The following is a 20,698-nucleotide window of genomic DNA, read 5'->3' as shown; positions in this document are numbered from 1 at the left end:
AGTTAAATGAGAAAAAACACCAAAATATCAGGGGCATTTCTATTGAGGTCGCCCAGAAACTGGTGCCCTCTGTTGCCCCCTTGCTCCCAGAGGAGGACATACTAGAACTAATTTATACAGTGGAACTACATTTGCAGTTGTGCAAAGTTGGCGTTTCACCGATATCATTCATTGGTTACTTGTGTTGCCAATGTGCCCTGCTAGCCTGTTTGGATGAATCATGCACAGTGCACCCATTAACGCTAAAGAAACTAAGTTGAGGTAGCTTCAGCGTTTGCACAGCGGCCTGCATCAATAGATTCAGTGTACATGCAAGAGTCATGAGCAGGGCCGGGCCAAGCCCACAGGGCACCCTAGGCACCCGGTCGGCTACTAACACCCCCCCCTCTGCGTGTGCTTGCGCGTGCTCATGAATGCCAGCATTTGGGAGTGTACATGTCATAAGAATAGAAGGGAGGGAGGGGAGAGTATCGAAGGGAAGGGCATGGCAGGGCGTGAGGGGGGAGTGACTGAGGGAGGGGAAAGTGATAGAGGGGAGGGGAAGGGAGAAGGGAGGCGAGAGCATCAGGGGAGCGAACCACCCAGACAAGGGGTATGCAGAAGACTTTTGAACAGGTACCTGCCCAGCGCCCCCACATCTTTGCACCCCAGGCCTACCCCTAGTTCTGGCCCTGGTCATGAGCAGACCTCATTTTGATGCTGAGTGCTGAAAATGACAACTTCCCACTGAAGGTGTTCAGTGCAATTGCATGTAGTTTGTGTTGAAGCGAAATTGCGTGCATTTTAACATGTCATCACAATTGCTCTGGAATTATGGGAAAATACTGAATTACAAGTAAAAAAGACGGTGACCTCTACCTGAAATTGCACATTTCACACTAAACTGAACTGTGTTTTCTCCACTGATGGAGGAAAAGTCAGTATTGGCCAATATTTAACACAGGGTTGGTTTTGGTTTGTAAATGCACCAAGGGCAGGCATCAACCAGAGGAGAAAACTGAACTTGTGCCATTAATATAATACTCAGACACAACAGGAAACCTCTGACACTGAAAAACTATTAGTGAAAAATTAGCTGAATGCTGAGGGGATTACTAAGTACACATGTATTACTTTTATCATTCATTCTTATGCATAGGTATTTATTTACATGAAATGCTGTAATTAGACTTTCATGCACATGTAATGTATAATCTGGTCTCTAAGGCAAAGGCTGACTTGCACAAAGCTTTCTTTTTACCCCCCACAGGGGACTTCATTGATTTAACCACTGTGCCATGCCTATCTTAAAGGAGTGGTTCACCTTGGCCAATTCTAAGCAATTTATTGTGGGTCTTCATGATTTATTTTGTATAATTTTTTGAATTATTTGCTTTTTTTTTCTTTTGACTCTTTCCAGCTTTCAAATGAGGGTCACTGACCCCATCTAAAAACAAATGCTATGTAAGGCTACACATTTATTGTTATTGCTACTTTTTATTACTCATCTTGCATGGTTGCTAGGGCAATTTGGACCCCAGCAACTGAATTGCTGAATTTGCAAACTGGAGAGCTGCTGAATAAAAAGCTAAATAACTCAAAAATCGTTCGGTATTCGGGCAAATCTTTCACAAAGGATTTGGGGATTCGGCCAAATCCAAAATAGTGGATTAGGTGCATCCCTAGTGTCCATAGAAAATTTTTCAGGGTGGGGCAAGTAGGTAAATGTATCACAAGCAAAATATCCATAAATATTTTTGTGGCAAAGACACAAATCTAGGGCTGAAATTGTTAATGCACTTGAAAGAACTATTGGACAGCTAAAATGGTTGTGGGGTTAAAGGAGAACTAAACCTCCCCTACCATAGCCCCCCCCCCCCAAGCTTCCAGGCATTGATCCCCTCCCCACTCCCTCCACGCAATATGCTTTAGTGTTAAAAAAAAAACCTTTAAAAATTCTTTTAAAAAGGGTAAAATTCTTACCCTTAAATGCAGAAAAGAACAGCGGAGTTCCCGGTCGCCATCTTCCGGATCTTCGAAACGGCTTTAACTGCGCATGCGCAAGTCGCCGTTGAAACACGAAGACTACACCAACATCCACAAGATGGCGACCGGGAGCTCCGCTGCACTTCTCTGCATTTAATGGTGAGAATTTTTTACAGGTTTTTTTTTACACTAAAGCACATAGCGGGGAGGGAAGGGGCAATGCCTGGAAGTTTAGGAGGGGCTTATGGTAGTGGGGTTTAGTTCTTCTTCAAATAGCCTGATAGTAAAAAGTAATGCTGTTCTGGAAATTATGTTCTTGGCTCTGAGCCAATGTAGCCATCAATGCATTGGGCACACAAATATTAGCAGGTAAATCAGTGCATCAGATACAATGGTCAGTAACCTTAGTTTTTCTTACACACACACTTGCATCATCTCACACACTTGCACGTACAGTCTCAGACAAGTGAGAAACAGCTGATCTGCTGAAATTCACTGCTTTTGCCTCTTCGTTGACAGACACAGAGTCGGCTGGGTACATACACACAGAGCAAATTTTGGAGTGAAAACATGCATTTGTGCTGAAACCCATTCCGTGTTTATTTACCCAGGCTGACACAGTCCCCTCTGTGCAGAGACATAAGCAAGTGGTTTGACACATACCTGACTGACTGAAAGAAAAAAAAACATTCAACATTCAGTAGTGATGTGCGGGGGCGGGTTCGGGCCGACCCCTGGACAAAATGCGCAGCCTAGTACTGCCGGCTTCTGGAATTTATAGACTTCCGCCTGCCCCCCCCCCGTCACTGCGGGGCAGGGCGGGCGCGGGTCTATAAATAAAGGGGAGCAGCGGCCCCGGGTCGGATGTGGGGGGGTTAGGGTCGGGTGCAGGTCGAGAAATTTTGGTTTTGAAAGACTTATTACAGCTATGTACTCAATTACTCATTTCATAGTCAAATGGCACAAGAATTCATGTAAGCACGTACAATGCAGTGCCAATATGATACATAAGGTCCCCCAGAATATAGTTTTAGCGCCAGCCATGTCAATTATCTCCATATGGTAACATAAAAAAATAGCGCCAACTCTCTATATCAGGGATCCCCAACCTTTTGAATCCGTGAGCAACATTCAGAAGTAAAAGGAGTTGGGGAGCAACACTAGCATGAAAAATGTTCTTGGGGTGCCAAATAAGTGCTGGGATTGGCTATTTGGTAGCCCCTATGTGGATTGTCACCCTACATTGAGGCTCTGTTTGACAGTACACCTAGTTTTTATACAACCAAAACTTGCCTCCAAGCCTGAAATTCAAAAATAAGCTTCTGCTTTGAGGCCACTGGGAGCAACATCCAAGGGGTTGGAGAGCAACATGTTGCTCACGAGCTACTGGTTGGGGATCACTGCTCTATATAATAGGTCTGAATACCCCACAGTGTAAACATGGTCTCAGTTCAATAGAGAATCCCCCAGAGCACAGGGGATATCCTATATAATAAAGTTGAAGTTTCTCTGTGTCCAGTCCCTGTGTCCGTCGGATTGCGCTACTGTGCATGTGCCCCACGGACCGTCTCTGGCGAATGTTTGACTACATATGTTCTAGCGCCCGTTAATTTAACGGGCTTAATGTCTAGTTAATAATAAAGTGCCATTCCCTTTTATAACACAACAAAATGAATACAGTGTCAATAACAATAATGCCCCTAGAAGACATGGTTGGATAGATACACAGTGCCAGTTTAGATCTCAGGCAGGGAGAATAAATAGAGTGCAGGTGCTGCTGGCAGTGTGCATGGGCTCAAGGACTCAGGCAGGTGCACAAACTCATACACACACATAGATAGGCTTATGAAGGCTCTGCTACAAAAGCACATGTAACAGGTACACTTACACAAGAGAAATTGCGCCAATATTTAGCAAACACACTTTTCCAAACCTGCTGCTGCCTGGAGAAACTGCTCACCCTCCCCTCAGTCTAAGTCCCAGAACAGATGCACAGTGATTGGCTAGGCTGCAGAGTGAATCTTTCAAGTCTATCCAATCGTGTACAGCTACACAGTGATTGGCTAGACTGCTGAGTCAATCCCTCTAACCTATCTAATTAGTGTTCAGGCCAGAAACTCCAAGAGGGGGGGTATCCATGATCATATGCAATAATGAAGAACACTGCACAACTTCTACATATTCTACACTGTGATTATTGGCTCTTGACATTGCCAAAAGATTCAAACCTACAAATGATCATTTAAAATGCACATCTTCTTGCAGAATAATAGCCTGCCACAGTAACTAGACTCTCCACCTAAAATGTGTCGTATATACCTGATTTTAAGCTCTGGAGACCAAATCCTCATTACTTCTGTTTCTCCTTGCTTTGGCTTTGAAATCATGTTTTGCCCTTAGTTTAATGTATGGCAATGGCTATGCCTTGCTACACCTTCACCTTTACTCTGTAGGAGGCTGCTTTAGATGACTGCACTGTATAAATAATAATAATAATAATAATACATTTAAAAGCTGTGACTTTGTTTTACCATTCCATGGCAATTGATAAATAAAATATAAAGCAGATTTTCCAAATAAAATTTGCTAAGGGCTTATGGCATGATAATTAAGAATTTCATGTAATCCAAGGGGCTGATGTTATTTTTTCCAGCAGCAATGTGGTAATGTTTTCCCTATGGCTCCTGATGATGTATTCTGCTTGTTTTGCAGCTCTACTTAGTGATGGTAATTACTCTTCATTGGTTTAAGCTAAAAAAAAACCTTGATCCAGGAAACAGCAGCTCTGTTTAATTTAATTAGACAACTTAGAACAAGTCAGACATTTTCTACACTGCAGACATTGAATAAAGGGTGCAACCATGAGAGATGTGTAGCTAATGTTGCCCAGGATTATTTACAATGAAAAAACTAAATAAATAAACCCACACGTACAAACATTATATCATGGCTTCCACAAGTGAGTAGTCATATTATGGTTCCAACAACAGTATTTGCATGATTACAGAGAGGGGATCAGACTGGTAAGTAGGTGACAGCATGACTGTAATAACCTGCCTGGATTTGAACTGAGGACCTTGTGTTTCTGTACTGTCTACATTACCACTGATCTATGTGAGCATAGAGCTAAGGCCCTGGTTCACTCCTATGTCTTGTAACAGCAAGTAAGCATGGCATGACATTTACAAGGATATGGAGGAAGGCAGGTTTTATTTTTTATCTGTCGCACAAGACTGTGGAAGGTTTCAAAGTGTGCTGAAATGCAAGCAGGTGAAAAGGCAAACATTACAAACTTGTGAAAAGCACCTAGAATGGGTTTAAGTTTATTATTATTATTGGAATGTGTTTGCAATTTGCTATTCACTAATGTCTTTGCACCACACCGCATTGAGATGATAGGGAGAGGTCTGCTTTATGGTAACTTCCTAGGGCTCATTTGCTGACACAGATGAAATTTGTTACCGTGCAATAACAAAGAGCATCTAATCAATGAGTGGTTTAAATAAGTCTAGTGTAGTCTCACAAAAGCAGAAGCTGGACTGATTAATATGGGTTACTGCACTGTACACCTATGTTCTTCAGTGAGCCCTGCAGTCTTTTTCTTGAATAAAAGTTAAACATTAAGACATAACCTGTGCTTGCTTAAGGTCTGCAGGAATATCCCGATTATGGTGATTAAAGAAAATAGAAATTTGTTCCGGAAATTATCCTGTACATGACAGTTCTAAGAAAGAACCTTAAATCCTGTGGTGAAAGGTAAGAATATTGTTGAAAGAAAGCAGCATTTAAACAGAGCTGTATGCTAAAATTCCTGCGGTGAATCAAGTCTTTGAGAACTAATCACTAAACAAACACTTTGAGTAGCTTTCTTTGTTACACATATTGTAACATAAAATCATTTACATGCTCTGGTTACACCGTACGAGCTGCTGAATCCTGAAGATTATAATGTGTAAATTGTGAATGCGAATCCTGAACAATAAGATCACTGATCAGGCCATACATGTACAGTATATATTGACTGAGACTTAAGCATAATTGTTATTACATTGTGCATCAGTAATTACTTTGCATTCCTAACAAGCTTGATTTTGAATCCTATGGACAGAGAGTGTTATGGAGGATTTAAATCCTGTACTGCTCTGTAAAACATTTGGTATGGTACAGAAAAGTATTTTATTTCGGTTGTGCATATACTTACTGGAACTGACACTGAGCATTTAATATCTGCAACTGCACTTACCGTAGATATTTAAATACCTAAACACCTTACTTGTTTCACATAGTTTATCAATGAGCACAGTTTTGTTGTTAAAGACAGACAGTGGGGGTTATTTATAAACACTGGGCAAATTTGTACCTGGGCAGTAACCCATAGCAACCAATCAGATGATTGCTTTCAGTGTTCACCCTACAGCTGGCTGAAAAAAAGCTAATCACTGATTGGTTGCTATGGGTTACTGCCCAGGTGCAAATTTGCCCAGTGTTTATAAATAACCCCCAGAGGGCTCAATCCAAAACAAACTGATCCTATTGTATTTAAATAAAATTTCCTGAACCATAACAGAGCTCTTTAATTGGTTGACATTCCATACTAATCTCAGGAAACTCTGTGATGATGTCAACTAAACAGCATAACTCTGCAAAAAAAGTTTTAATTGGCAACATAAATGTAGGTAAGGATGTTGGTATTGGGACAATCTAGGATTTAAGAACCATTATTTTGAAACAGATGGTCCTGAAATAATAGATTTGGATCTTTTTTACATGGTCACCTTACCTTGGCATATCCTGGGGAAAACATTAAAAAAATGAAAATTGTAGGCTTGAGTCACTATAGAATCACTTGAATCTGGGGTCCTACATGCTTTTCCAAAGGGAGCAGCACAACTTCTTAATAAGTCTCTTATTGAGTTGATTTAGGGCAGGGGTTCACCACAACCTTTTTTTAGCTGTAAGCCACATTCAGATTTAAAAAGAGTTGGGGAGTAACAGTATAAGTCCAATGATTGGCCATTTGGTAGCCCTATGTGGAGTGACAGCCTACAGGAGGCTGTGTTTAGCAGTACACCTGTTTTTTACGCAACAAAACTTGCCTACAATTCAAATATCAAAAATAAGCACCTGCTTTGAGGCCACTGGGAGCAAAAGCCAAGGGTTTGGTGAGCAACATTTTTCTCATGAGCCACTGGTTGGGGATCACTGATTTAGGGTGATACCGGTCCTGGGAATCTCTCAGTAGCAATTAAAAAACTATAGTAACCCTTACAGTTTTAGCATCATGTAGACAGTGGTATTCTTAGGCAAAACTTAAACTTAAAATGTAAACTTTTATTTGGTTGCTAGTGTCCCACTTACCCTAGAATCCAGGCAGGGAGTTAAAAAGACAAAGATGAAGAAAGAGAGTCTGAATAAAAACAAATGATCAGATATAGTATTATACATAGCATGTCACAATTTAAGCTGGAAAAAGGCAAAACAGAAATGCAAATAAATTAACTGAATATTATTACAGGTATAGGATCCCTTATCCGGAAACCTGATATCCAGAAAGCTCCAAATTAAGGAATGGCTGTCTCCCATTGACTCCCTTTTATCCAAATAATCAAAATTTTTGAAAATGATTTTCTTTTTGTCTGTAATAATAAAACAGTAGCTTGTACTTGATCCCAACTATGATATAATTAATCCTTATTGGAAGCAAACCCAGCCTTTTGGGTTTATTTATTGTTTAAATTAATTTCTAGTAGACTTGGCAATGAATACCCAAATAACAGAAAGATCCGTTATCTGGAAAACCCCAGGTCCCGAGCATTCTGGATAACAGGTCCCATACCTGTATTACATTTATTTCTAAAGCACCAACATACTCTGTAGAGCTGTATAAAAGGGTACATAATATGTGACATATAGACAAATTGGTAAAGTTTATCATTGTCTACATCTAGAAAGATGGTCTTTAGCTTTAAAGGGATACTGTCATGGGAAAACATGTTTTTTTCAAAACACATCAGTTAATAGTGCTGCTCAAGCAGAATTCTGCACTGAAATCCAAGAGCAAACTGATTTTTTTATATTCAATTTTGACATCTGACATGGGGCTAGACATATTGTCAGTTTCCCAGCTTCCCCAGTCATGTGATTTGTCCTCTGATAAACTTTAGTCACTCTTTACTGCTGTACTGCAAGTTGGAGTGATATCACCCCCCTCCCTCCCCCCCAGCAGACTAACAAAAGAACAATGGGAAGGTAACCAGATAGCAGCTTCCTAACACAAGATAACAGCTCCCAGAAAGTAGTTCCATCCTAATGTGCAGGCACAATTCACATGACTGGGGCAGCTGGGAAACTGACAATATATCTAGCCCCATGTCAGATTTCAAAATTGAATATAAAAAAATTGGTTTGTTCTTTTGAGAATTGGATTTCAGTGCAGAAGTCTGCTGGAGTAGCACTATTAACTGATGCATTTTGGGAAAAAAAACATGTTTTCACATGACAGTATCCCTTTAACAAATGTGTGGTTCATTAACACAATGCCTTGGCTGGATAAATACTATACTTGTCTTATTAGGCCAAGATTATATTCCATGATTTTGTCTAATATCTAAACTATGTGAATGCTTCCAATTTAATTATACTGGCCACAGGTAATTGCTGGAAGATAATACCTTCTTTTCTTCTCTTGTACGCTAAAAGATTCCAAGCTCAGCTTTGTTCCTTAGAAATATATTTGCTTTCAGCTGCCAAACATTTTATACCTGACCTCTAGCTGCTTGCTTATGAAAAGGCAACTCCTTTTTCAATTCCTTCTCGCAGTTAAACTACTTTTGATAACAATGGACATCTGTTAGAGTTGCTTCCTTCCCATTCTGCCTGAAGGAAAGTAAAACTGCAGCTATACTAGGAATTATGGGTCAACATTTGGACTCGTGTCTGTTTTTATAATTCTCTGTTTTCCTTTTTACTTAATTAAAGCCATATTATTTTGTAGCAACTAATCTATATCTGACTCCTAGAGGTCACTAGAGAGGTATATATATAACTTCTTAAACACAACATAAACAGGCAGGAAAGAGTACTATGTCACATTGCCCAGATGTAGATCACATACACAATATAAAAAGTTATGATTGCTCAATGTTTTTCTTTTCTAAAATAGATATATCAGCATATTAGTTCACTGGAGAAACTCAGTGACAGAAGTGCTGACTATGCACAGTCCGCAATGTTGTAAAGAAGCTAAATGTGCAGACAGAAGCTCTGTCCTGGAAGACCCTCTCATCACTCATGGAGATAGACACCCTACAGTGATGTCAGTGGCCCTACAGAAGCTGCACACAGATTTTCATCTTTTATTTGTAGTCATCAGAGAGACACAGAGAATACATATCTCAAAAAAGTATGACTGTGTATACGGACCATTTACGTTCTTGACAGATAGTGTATTAAAGGGATTCTGTCATGATTTTCTATGGTGTAGTTTATATTTCTAAATTACACTTTTTACATTACAAATATTGCATATACCATATAACATTTTAATCCTAAACCAAGTGTATTGTTTAGCTGTTATATTGTTGTATAGGGAGTTACCTCAGGTCATTGTGTTTGATCCTGTTCTTTCAGAAAGAGCCAGCACTCCACAATGGAACTACTTTTAGATAACCTAATGTTTCTCCTACTCGATGTAACTGGAGGTGTCTGAGTGGGACTTGGATTATTACTATTGAGTGTTATTCTCATATCTACCAGGGAACTGTTAACTTGTGGCAGGAAGCTGCTATGGGTTTACCTTCCCATTGTTAAGCTACTGAATGGAAAGGGAGCGGATAACATCACTCCAACTTGCAGTACAACAGTAAAGAGTGACTGAAGTTTATCAGAGCACAAGTCACATGGCTGAGGGCACCTGGGAAATGTACAATGTCTAGCCCCATGTCAGATTTCAAAATTAGATATATAGAAATCTGTTGGCTCTTTTGAAAAATGGATTTCAGTGCATAATTTTATTCTATTAAATGATACATTTTGGAAAAAAAGGTATGTCAATATAATAATAAATAATATAATATAATATTTCAATAAACATAAATAAAACTCTTTCTGCACCATACTCTTAATACCTATAGCCAGTGATGGAGTTTAAGGATTACAAGAGACGGAGAACAATTTAAACTCAGTAGTACAAGTAAATGAGTTTAGATTATTCTGAGATTCATGGGGGTAAATTCACTAAAGGGCGAATACTCACCTGTGAAGGCTTTGCCACAGTCGCGCCACTTTGCCAGGCGCAAATTCACTACCACTGCGCTAATTCACTAAAATGCGAAGTTGCGTCTCTGCAGCCACAGGCTGGTTAGCGTTAATATGTCAGCACGAGCATTTCCTAGTGAACTTTCATTTCTGAATGGCGAAACTTCGTAAGTGCACTTACGCTTAGGTCAGTGTAAAAAGGGCAGGTTCATCTATGTCGTATATATATGTCTTTATTACTGATGTTGGTGCAAATGCTTGAAGTGCCCACATTATTAAGAGTGCTCAGGAAGCAAAATAAAGACAAAAGATATCCTCTAATGCCCTAGACATGAGCCCACCCTAAAAAAAAACATGGCATGCCCCTCAAATAGTAAAAAAAAAATGTAATTAAAATTTTTTTTAATATCTACAACTACTGTATTTAAAATATGAAAAAACACCAAACATTTTTGACATTTCAGCATACAGGATAAGATGTCACTGACGTAAGATTGAGGCGGATGTAGCATTATCTTATCAGTTCGGCAGGTCTAGGCTGGAGAAGGAAACTATGGCGAAAGAGGTAACGTTATGTAAAATTCACACTTTAATGAATTTGCGGAGTAAAGATTGTTCACCTGAGCAAAAATGCGTCTGGCAAAAGGGTGTGAAACTGCACCAGCAATGGTCTCTTTCATTAGCGAATTGTCCTCTACGCCTGTTAGTAAATTGGTGATGTCCCTGCGGATGGGATTTCTGTCAAATTTTCGCTAGCAACAACCACATCACCTCCTTTAGTAGCCCAATGTGTTCCAGGCAGTTAAGGCAGTCAAGCTTTAGCAGATCATTACCAAGTCCTTACTTTTTACACATTTGTACCTTTGGGGCTTCTCAATGGAGATGAAGACATCTCTTATATTATTAGGCACCGCCCACATACTCTACATATACACAGAATATACACACATACATGTCTACATGATGCCTGATGTCCAACCTGTTGGGTTGGACTTGGTTGAACATCATTTCACTCTGTACAGTTGATTAATTTACTTTCTAAGGACTGGTGTCCAAAACTGCACTGTAGAAAGTCAAATTACATAGTCAGGAGAAACACTACCTAGTATTCACCATAATGTTGAGGTGCTCGTGCTTATGAGGAACCAGTGGGAACATTTCAGAACTATATGAAAAATAGAAAGAGAAAAGATATTTATACAAGATGAGGTGTACGCTCAAATAGATATTGAAATATCTATTTGAGTTGCCTTGTTAAATTACAATTTTTTATGGTCCTTAAAACTGTTCCATGCAAACTGAATTAATAAAATGTTCCATGGCTGAATATTTCCAAAGCCATATAAACACAGAGATGTTCACACCTAGGCACAGTTTGTAGCGACAGGCACTGCACTGTTTGAGATGAATGCAGTCAGCACAGCACAACATGCATAAACCTTCACATTGAAGTAAACACCAGAGACACTCTAGCTCTGTAAAAAAATCGCAATTGTTGGGATGTGTATATCAGTTACATGAGGTAAGGTTTCTGCACAAATATTTGACTCTGACCTTTTCTACTTAATAATATAATGTATTGTTTGGACCAATATTAAAATTTGGTATCTCACACCTTGTGAGTGTGAAATACAAAGAGCAGGTTCAAAAGCCTGTTCAATGATTTTTTTTGTGTCTAACTACTTGGAATGTCTGGATATATGGAATGTCTGATTATAATAACTGTATTCTTAACCCCAGCCATTACATCAACCCACTGATCACATAACTTTGATATCCTCAGAGGAACACAGGTGCATTTGTCAGAATGATGGAACAGTTGAAGGATGAACCCAGATTAGGGTTTTTTGAAGGAGGCAGAGATTAAAGGTTTATCTCCCACCCTACTCCCCCAAACACACATATATACACACCATGTTACTGTTATAGTTAGAGACTACTGCTGCTTGTATTAGTGATAATTAGACTATTGCTTATTTGTGTTCCAGCTACCAAATAAACTCCAAACACTCAAATAACATTCCATGGTAGAATATATGCTGTGTATTAACTTGACATTATTTTTGAAAGACAGAATTTTCAAAGCACAATTATTAAATCTACTTCTGAATTTATGAGATCATCTGCTTTCATTAAATGCTTGCTTTTATGACGGTATTTTAAAGAGGTAGAATCAAAAAAAGTTTGTTTTGGCAATGGTTCAATAAGCAACCTGTTGACTGGACCCATTACCCGTTACCGTTCTTGCAAATTACATGTTGGCACAGTCCTGCATAGAAATTAATGGAAATGTATGAGTCTTAATGTTGCACTGAACCGTGTTCCAGACTTTGAGTCCAGAAGCAACAAATACGCAGAAGCATACACTATCACTGAGGTTATTTCACGGAACTAAAGGCATCTTCAACAGTATAGTAGATCAATACATACTAATTCAAATAATCCCCTACCAACATTTTGTAATGGAAGTACATTGGAAATTAAACTGAATTTAAATAGTTGAGACTAGTAAATACAGAGGCTGTTTCTACGCATTCCTGAAATAGTCCTAAATGGTGGTGCTTATCGCACTTTTGAGAAACAATTTCCTGAAAACATGTCAATGGTATGGTTGTTGGTAAGTGGCAAAATCCCATCTATTCCATTTAAGAAACATGGGAAACAATTTGAGACTTAGCTAAAAAAATAATGGAAACAAAACTCAATTAATATGATTAAACCTATATCCAGGGCCGGATTTCTTCCCTAGGCCGGCACCGCGCCCCTCCCCTCCGGTGCGCAAGTGTGAATGCGCGCATGCACACTTCCCCATACCCTTTCTGCACCAAGTATTGCGTGCGCCTGGTAAGTAACTAGGAAATTTGCCATGCACGCAGTCCTCGTGCATCGGCAGATGGTGTGGCTGGGTGACATGCCGCCCCAGAAATCTTGCTGCCCTAGGCCCGGGCCTTTGTGGCCTCGCCACAAATCCAGGCCTAGCTATACCCAATTAATAGTTTGTCATGCACAGGGCTGCAATGATGATATTGTTGGGTTGACTGCTGCTCTTTTTCTACAGTTAAAAGAGAACTAAACCCTAAATAAAACCCTACCCCCCTACCCTACATAGATCCCCCTCCCTTGTCCCCCCAGCCTAAGTGTTACACTGGGCAAATACCCCTAACAAATGCCCCTTGGTGCAGATTCATGCAGCAGTGTTTACTGGCGTCATGTTCAGCCGCTTTGATAATCTTCTTCGGCAATTCTCGTGAGTTTCAGCGCATGCGCAGTTGTCGCGAAATAGAAAATTGCTCCAACTGCACATGCGGCAAAACGCCTTTCCTATTCCATAGATTTCCAAAGAGAAGAATATGGCACCCATGAACTCCGTTGCCTGAATCTGCACAGAGGGGTAAGTAAAACGTTTTTGAACGTTTTTAAACGCATTTGCCCAGTGTAACACTTAGGCTGGGGGGAGAAGGGAGGGGGTCTATGTAGGGTAGGGGTTTTTTAACGTTAGGGTTGAATTCTCCTTTAAATAAATGCTGTTTTTTTAATCAAGCAGCTAAGGAGAACTGTAATAAAATGTGAATTATGGCCAGGTATAGTATACAATAACCAATTAGGCATTTGCATCCAAACAGGTGACAAGTAAATACTACCTGATTGGTATAGGTCCCAAGGCTTGTAGCAGACATCACCATTGCTGTATTTATCATTTGGACACCGAGTGTCTGTGTCTAAGGAGGTAGCTTTAGAGGGGGTATCCCTTAGGTGCTTATGTGGAAAAAATGCCCCTGGCCTGCCACCAGACACTTGCCTCTAAATCCAGCAGTGGTATAAATTTTCTGTGGTGCATGCACTAAGACTATACTGCGCATGTGCTAGAGCAGCTCTGTCTACAAATACAGCCCTGGATTTTACACCTCCTTTTATAGTACCCCATAGGTACCCTATTCCATATATCATTCTGCTGCATACCAAGTACCTTTCGTTTACTTGACCATCTTTACAGGGGCTCTATTGGGAGCTCACAGATTAATACAGCTCTATTTATACTGTATATTCTAGGGTAGGCAAAGGGGTTAATTTAATTCCACCTTGAGCTTTTGTTGAAAGTCTGACAAGCTAGATTTTTTTAAAGAATCCCAGCTTTTCCTTGCAAACAATCACTGGATTCCCAGGCAACGGTTTATTTAAAATAATAACTGCCAGCATAATTCCCCAATGCCTGCTAAAATACTTTCTTAAATGTTAAAACTGAAAGATTCTGGCAAATAAATGGGGCAGTGAGACCCTTTTAGTCTAGCCTTTCCTTTCCAGCTGGCTAGCACTGATATTCTGTCAGTCTAATTGCCTAAAAGCCTAATTCAAACTCTTTTTCATAAGAGTTTTTTTTAGAGATGCTTTTATTGAATATTCATTTTTATTACTTTTTAACTTTGGCTATAAGGGATAATGCACCCCATGTTCTAAATAATGAGGTCATAATCTCTATAAAAGTAAAGTATTCGGACCCCCTTTAATTAACAGGTCTTAAGAATTCCACAGTGATCTTCTTATATTAAAAGCAAACCCAGAAGCTAAAAAGAGCAAATATTACTCTTACCATATTTAATAATATATTATGTATAATATTATGTCATCATATACAATGATCTCTATTTACAGTTCCTTTTTACTGAAAGAAATATATATATTTGTATATATTTATTATTATATATTAATATCCCCTCCCCAATATGTGGCTTGTCTTGTTAGGAAAGTACTGATTGTCACACAGTCCAGTTCATCTCTGGGTTACACAAATAATATAAGTCCGCAAACAAATTTTCTTAATCAAAATAAAGCAAACTATTTGACTCCAGTGCTCCTCTTTCATATGCTGCGGTTAAACATACATAAATACATATCCACAAAAAAAGCCTGAAGCCCAAGTGTACAGGACTGTGCACATGTGAAATTTTTTAGGAGTTCTTATAAGGCTACATAATATGGCATTTGAACTACTTGCCTCCAAGCCATGAATTCAAAATGAAGCACCTGCTCTGAGGCCACTGGGAGCAACAGTCAACATGTTGCTCATGAGCCACTGGTTAGGGATCACTGACATAGACAAACATAGTTGCCACATATAAAATGCTCTAAGTCGCCAATGGACCTTTTTTTAACAAGTAGGTGTGACTTTAATAATAGGGTAGCAGAGAACCTAGCCTGGTTAGGGTGATAAGGGCTAAAAGGAGCCAAAAAGCCCTTCAAGTGCAAGATATGCAACATAAAGCCTGCTGATAACAGAAAGTATTTAATTGTCTCATATACATAGCACTGCCTTAATACCACAAACAAGAGGTTAACTCTCACATGAGGCATTATGGGTGGAGACATGAAAATCAATCCTTTATGTCCCTTTGGCCAACTATGCATCCAGACCACTAGTTATAGCACAGATACTACCTAATAATTCAGAGCCATATATCCAAACTTGCAGACAGACTGTTGATCTTGTTAGATCTCATCAGTGCAAGATATTGGAATATGTCTTCTGAGTGGGTAGAAGTTCTATGCAGGTCAGGCTTTTCCTGACCCACACCCTCCCACCTGCCCTCCCACCGCCAGCACGAGCCCGACTTCCGGGTTCCTTTCTTTGCCTGCCCGCTGATGATGTCACAAAAGGGGCGGTGCGAGAGGTGCGCATCTATAAAAGTTCAACCTGGAAGTCGGCATTTGGAAGGTCACGGGTGGGGAAAGCAGTCAGAAGAGCTTAACCTGCACCCGCCCATGACCCGGAAAGGAGCGTGCAAGGTCGGCTCAAACCCGCCTGACCCTGACGGGTATCGGGCCGGCACGCACATCATAAGTGGTGGCAGTTTTAAAAAATCACTGTGATTAATCAACCTGTGTGTCATTGCCGTAAAATACTTTTAGCTGAGTTTTAGATGGCTGGCAATGTCATTACTTTCATTTACAATGATGAAAACGCTCATATATCATCCTATGGCCTCGGGATATAAGGAATAAGCATTGTCCCCTGGGACAATTGCCTTTATATGAGAGTAACATGAAAAATGTTGCCAGTCTTAAGGAATAAAAGTGAGGTTTGGTGTTTTTGCAACTGGGTTTGTAGGATGCTTCTATCTTGATTAAGCATTCACCTTAGTCTCTGATGTGAAATGTTTACAGAAGGTCAATTTTCCATCCTCCTCAGCATCTCCAATCTGGAGGGAATAAGGTGATCAAAACAGAATAGTGGTGGATAAGAAGTGGGGCCCATTTCTCCAGCTCAGTGATTAACAGATAGGTTGTTAGTCCAGGTAACAGTGAATTGTAAAATTTAGAAACATTCCACAGTCAGACCCAGGCCAGCCAAAACTTACTATGGGCATCATGGTGGCCCAGTGGGTTGTACTTCTGCCTACAGAGCTGCAGTTCTGAGTTCAGTTCTGGCCTGTGAAAGGAGTATGTATATGGTTTTCTTTCCACACAAGTGAGAACCTTGCCTCAGGCGGCAGTGATTGGTCAGTTACAAGGGGCGGAAAAAAGCCACCTCTTGTAACTTTAAGAGCCAAATTTCTGGAAATTCAACCCCACTAGTGCAGAGAGCCCTATTGTGCTCATTGCACTAGTGATGCTGCCCCCCATTGACCTGCTCTGACTTGGGCAGGCTGCCTCAGGCAGCAGCAGCTCCAGAGTCACAACTGGACATATAGGCAGGTCTATTCTCTCCTGAGTAATTTTCCCTAGTGTGTAGGGTTGCCATCTGTCCAGTTTTGACCCAGACAGCCTGGTTTTTGTAAGGGCTGTCCAGGTCAAAACTGTCTACCTAGTTTTCCAAATTAAGAAAACTGGGCAGGAATCTATATTGATGAGATGATTGGCCAATTACATATTGCCAAATCAAAGCCCATCCTTCTAATGTCATCTGAATGTTTGGATCACCTGTCCCACCTCATGAAGTTACAGCTCCACCCTGTGACATCACTGTCTGCCCCCCTACCAAGCTGAAAAGTGGTAACCAAAGCGTGTGCGAATATGACCCTAGACTGTAAACTCCAGTGGGGCATGGACTTATGTAAACAATGAAAAATATCTGTAAATATTTGCTGGATAAATGTGTCAGCAATATAAAAATAAAGGATAATTATAATAACAATAAGGGGGACTGCACCCCAGCAACCAGGGAGGCAGGGTACCTGCGCCTCTGTAAGGTACATAAAGTTTACTGCTTAATTTTCCAAAGAGCATTTCTAATAAATAATTAAACCCAAGTACATAATACAATGACAAAGGACTGACTGACAACCTTAAAAAGAGAATAATACTATTAAAACCAAATATTTTTAAATTAATTATATTTATTTTAATACTGTGTAGATTCCAATGGATCAATCAACTGCTGCTTTTGCCTGTGACTATGGTAATAATTACTTCTTGATGACTTCTCGTTGTAATTACAGTTAATGTGATATGCTGAGACTTATCCTGCTGTCATCAAGACCTAACATGATACTGATAGAGGCTGACTCAATGGGTTGTCTTGTCCTAAAAAAAGAGGAGCCTCTTTGTCTTTCTCAGTAGGAGCACTGACAGTCCATCTTATTCCTGTGACTTCTTAATAACCAATGGTAAAATTATATCAAGCATTTTACAAATACCTAAGAACGCTAATAATACAGTTTAAAGGCAAAATAAAGCCTCACCACACAGAAACACTGCATTCTGTCCTAGGACCATGGGGGGAATTCACAAAAGTGTCGGGAATGAAAAAATATCTTTTAAATGTCAGATATGGTAACATCTGTCTTTGTGAATTTTACAAATTTGTCGACCGCCACTTCTGGGTTACTTATTTTACCAACACTTTTGTGAATTTCCCCCTTTGTGTACAATTTATAACACAGTCTAATTGCTGCACAAAAATCATATTTGTCGCTAACTTGTTATTGTATTTTTGCATATTTTGATGGCAACTTGTGGTTTTGGTAATGTAAGGGGGGTGAGATTCACTGGACACAATTTGGAAATCAGTAGGGTGCATTGGTAGGGAAGCAGAAGTTATGTGCATACAGTAACTATATACAAAAATACCTTCTGCAAACTCTAGCTTGCTTTACTAAAATCTACAGAATCAGAATCAACTCTCTATATAACAGGCCTCAATACCCCACAGTGTAAACATGGTCTCAGTTCAATAGCGAATCCCCCAGAGCACAGGGGATATTAATAACAAAGTGCCATTCCCTTTTATAACACACCAGAAAACATAACAGAAGGAATACCGTGCCAATAACAATAATGCCCCTAGAAGACATGGTTGGATAGATACACAGTGCCAGTTGTAAAGCTCAGATCACAGGCAGGCAGAATAAATAGAGTGCAGGTGCTGCTGGCAGTGTACATGGGCTTTACTCAATCAGGGACTCAGGCAGGTGCACAAACTCACACACACACACACACACATATATAGGCTTTTGATGGCACTTTAACAAAAGCACATGTAACAAAAGCACATGTAACCTTACACAAGAGAAATTGGGCCAATATTTAGCAAACACACTTATACAGCATTCATTAGGCAGCAGCACAAAGAGATCTGGGTCAGGTCCAGACACACAATTGCAGAATCAGATATACTAAGTAAAACACACACATACACAAAACTTTAGAAGATTAGGACAAATCGGGAGCTTTCAATGACGATAAACTTTAGTGCTATTACCTTATTCCAAGCCTGCTGTGCCTGCAGAAACTGCTCAGTCTAAGTCCCGGAACAGCTGCAGAGCGATTGGCTAGGCTGCAGAGTGAATCCTTTAAGTCTATCCAATCTAATCAGTGTTCAGCTGTACCGGGACTTAGACACTGAGATCATATCTACAGGCAGCAGCATGAAACAGCTTCAGTTCAGGTGAGAACTGCAAGCAGGGGCGATCCGTGGGCTGCTGCTGCCTGAAGCAGCAACCCAGAGGCTGCCCCCCTCTCCCGCTGCGCGCTTAAAAGTCAAAAGGGGTGGTATCACTAGTGCAATGAGCGCGTACTGCTGTTTAAAAAACGGAAATTCGGCTCTTAAAGTAACAGGAGGCGGCTTTTTGCCGCCCCTTGTAACTGCCCGTTCACTGCCGTCTGAGGTATGGTGCTCACCTTGGCTCATGGCAGGAACGGCCCTGACTGCAAGGGGGGGCAAGTGCCCCATCTTGCCTCTATTTGCGGACACCCATGCAGGGCGAGAATTCCACAACTTCACAGCTTTGACTGGAAAATACTGAGACCCTTTACCCCATAGTTGCTCTTCTTTGGACTTTCTCTATTTCAACAAATATTTGAGCACTGGAGACCACAACTGCATGGCATATTCCAGATGGGGTCCTACCAGTGCTTTGTAAAGAGAAGAATTACCTTCTCCTCCTGCAAATCTATACTGTTCGAAACTTTTGCATTTCATTGTATCAGGTAATATAATGAAGTCTCACTACATCAAATTAATGCTCACTATGCCTTAAAATTCTGTGTACGGTGCTGAGGAAACTTAGCAATGTAAAACATAATTACGTTTCTATTAAGACTTAATTCTATGCTTGCTTTCTTGCATTCAGCAGAAAATATATTCATTATCAAAGCACCAAACCTATTAAAGCTACAAAATATTAAATTAAATAAATCATGCACCAGTCATAATGTTGAAGGAAAGCAGATTAGCTAATCACGTGTGATGTCCAAGTGTCATAAAAATGTGTTTGTAAGTAGATCCCAAAAACATCAGATGAAGTGATATGTAGTTTTCCTGCCAATTTTCCTAATCCTCCCTTAAGGCAGTACTTTTTCTGCAGTATTCCAGTAGGTGATGTCAGTCTACAAAGCTAAATATACCTCGCCCCAGCCCACAGGCTTCATAGGAGATTATGGTGGATAATTTCAATAACCGTGCAGTCACAAGGTAAAAATCTATGAATCATCTATCAGGAAAGATTTGGAAGGCTGATCTGTGCTTCCTTCTGAGTGGTATTTAATAAGGATATTTGTTGAAGCTTTGAATAACCTGTATTAGGAAATGTATTCCCTTTGCATAAAAAGCTGAAAATGATATGCATAACATCATTTAATATAAATGTAATTGCAGTTATTTTATAATAAAGGAAAACATAATATCCTTGCATTTATTGATGTGTATACGTAAGAAACAACCATCCCAAAATGTTTTTTCATTTTCAAGGCAGATCATAATTAGTTCTGTATGTCCAAAATAGAAAAGCACAGTGGAGTAATTCGGTCAGTCTGCTCAATGATTAAGGCATACGTGGTGTTTTGACTGCTGTGGGTACTCTTAAGTTAAACCTCAATAGTCAAAACACTCTTATTTGCCTGCCATAATTTTCTATAGAAAAGAACAGGAAACTCGCAGCCTATAGCAAACAATAGAGGTGATATAAATGCTGAAACTAGCATTTCTGCCACAGCCATAAGGCTAGTGGCACGTGGAACATTTTGTCTGTTGGTGCTGCACAAA

The sequence above is a fragment of the Xenopus laevis genome, chromosome 1S (genome assembly GCF_017654675.1).
Source record: "Xenopus laevis strain J_2021 chromosome 1S, Xenopus_laevis_v10.1, whole genome shotgun sequence".
NCBI lineage: Eukaryota > Metazoa > Chordata > Amphibia > Anura > Pipidae > Xenopus > Xenopus laevis.
Note: the sequence above shows the minus strand (reverse complement) of the source record.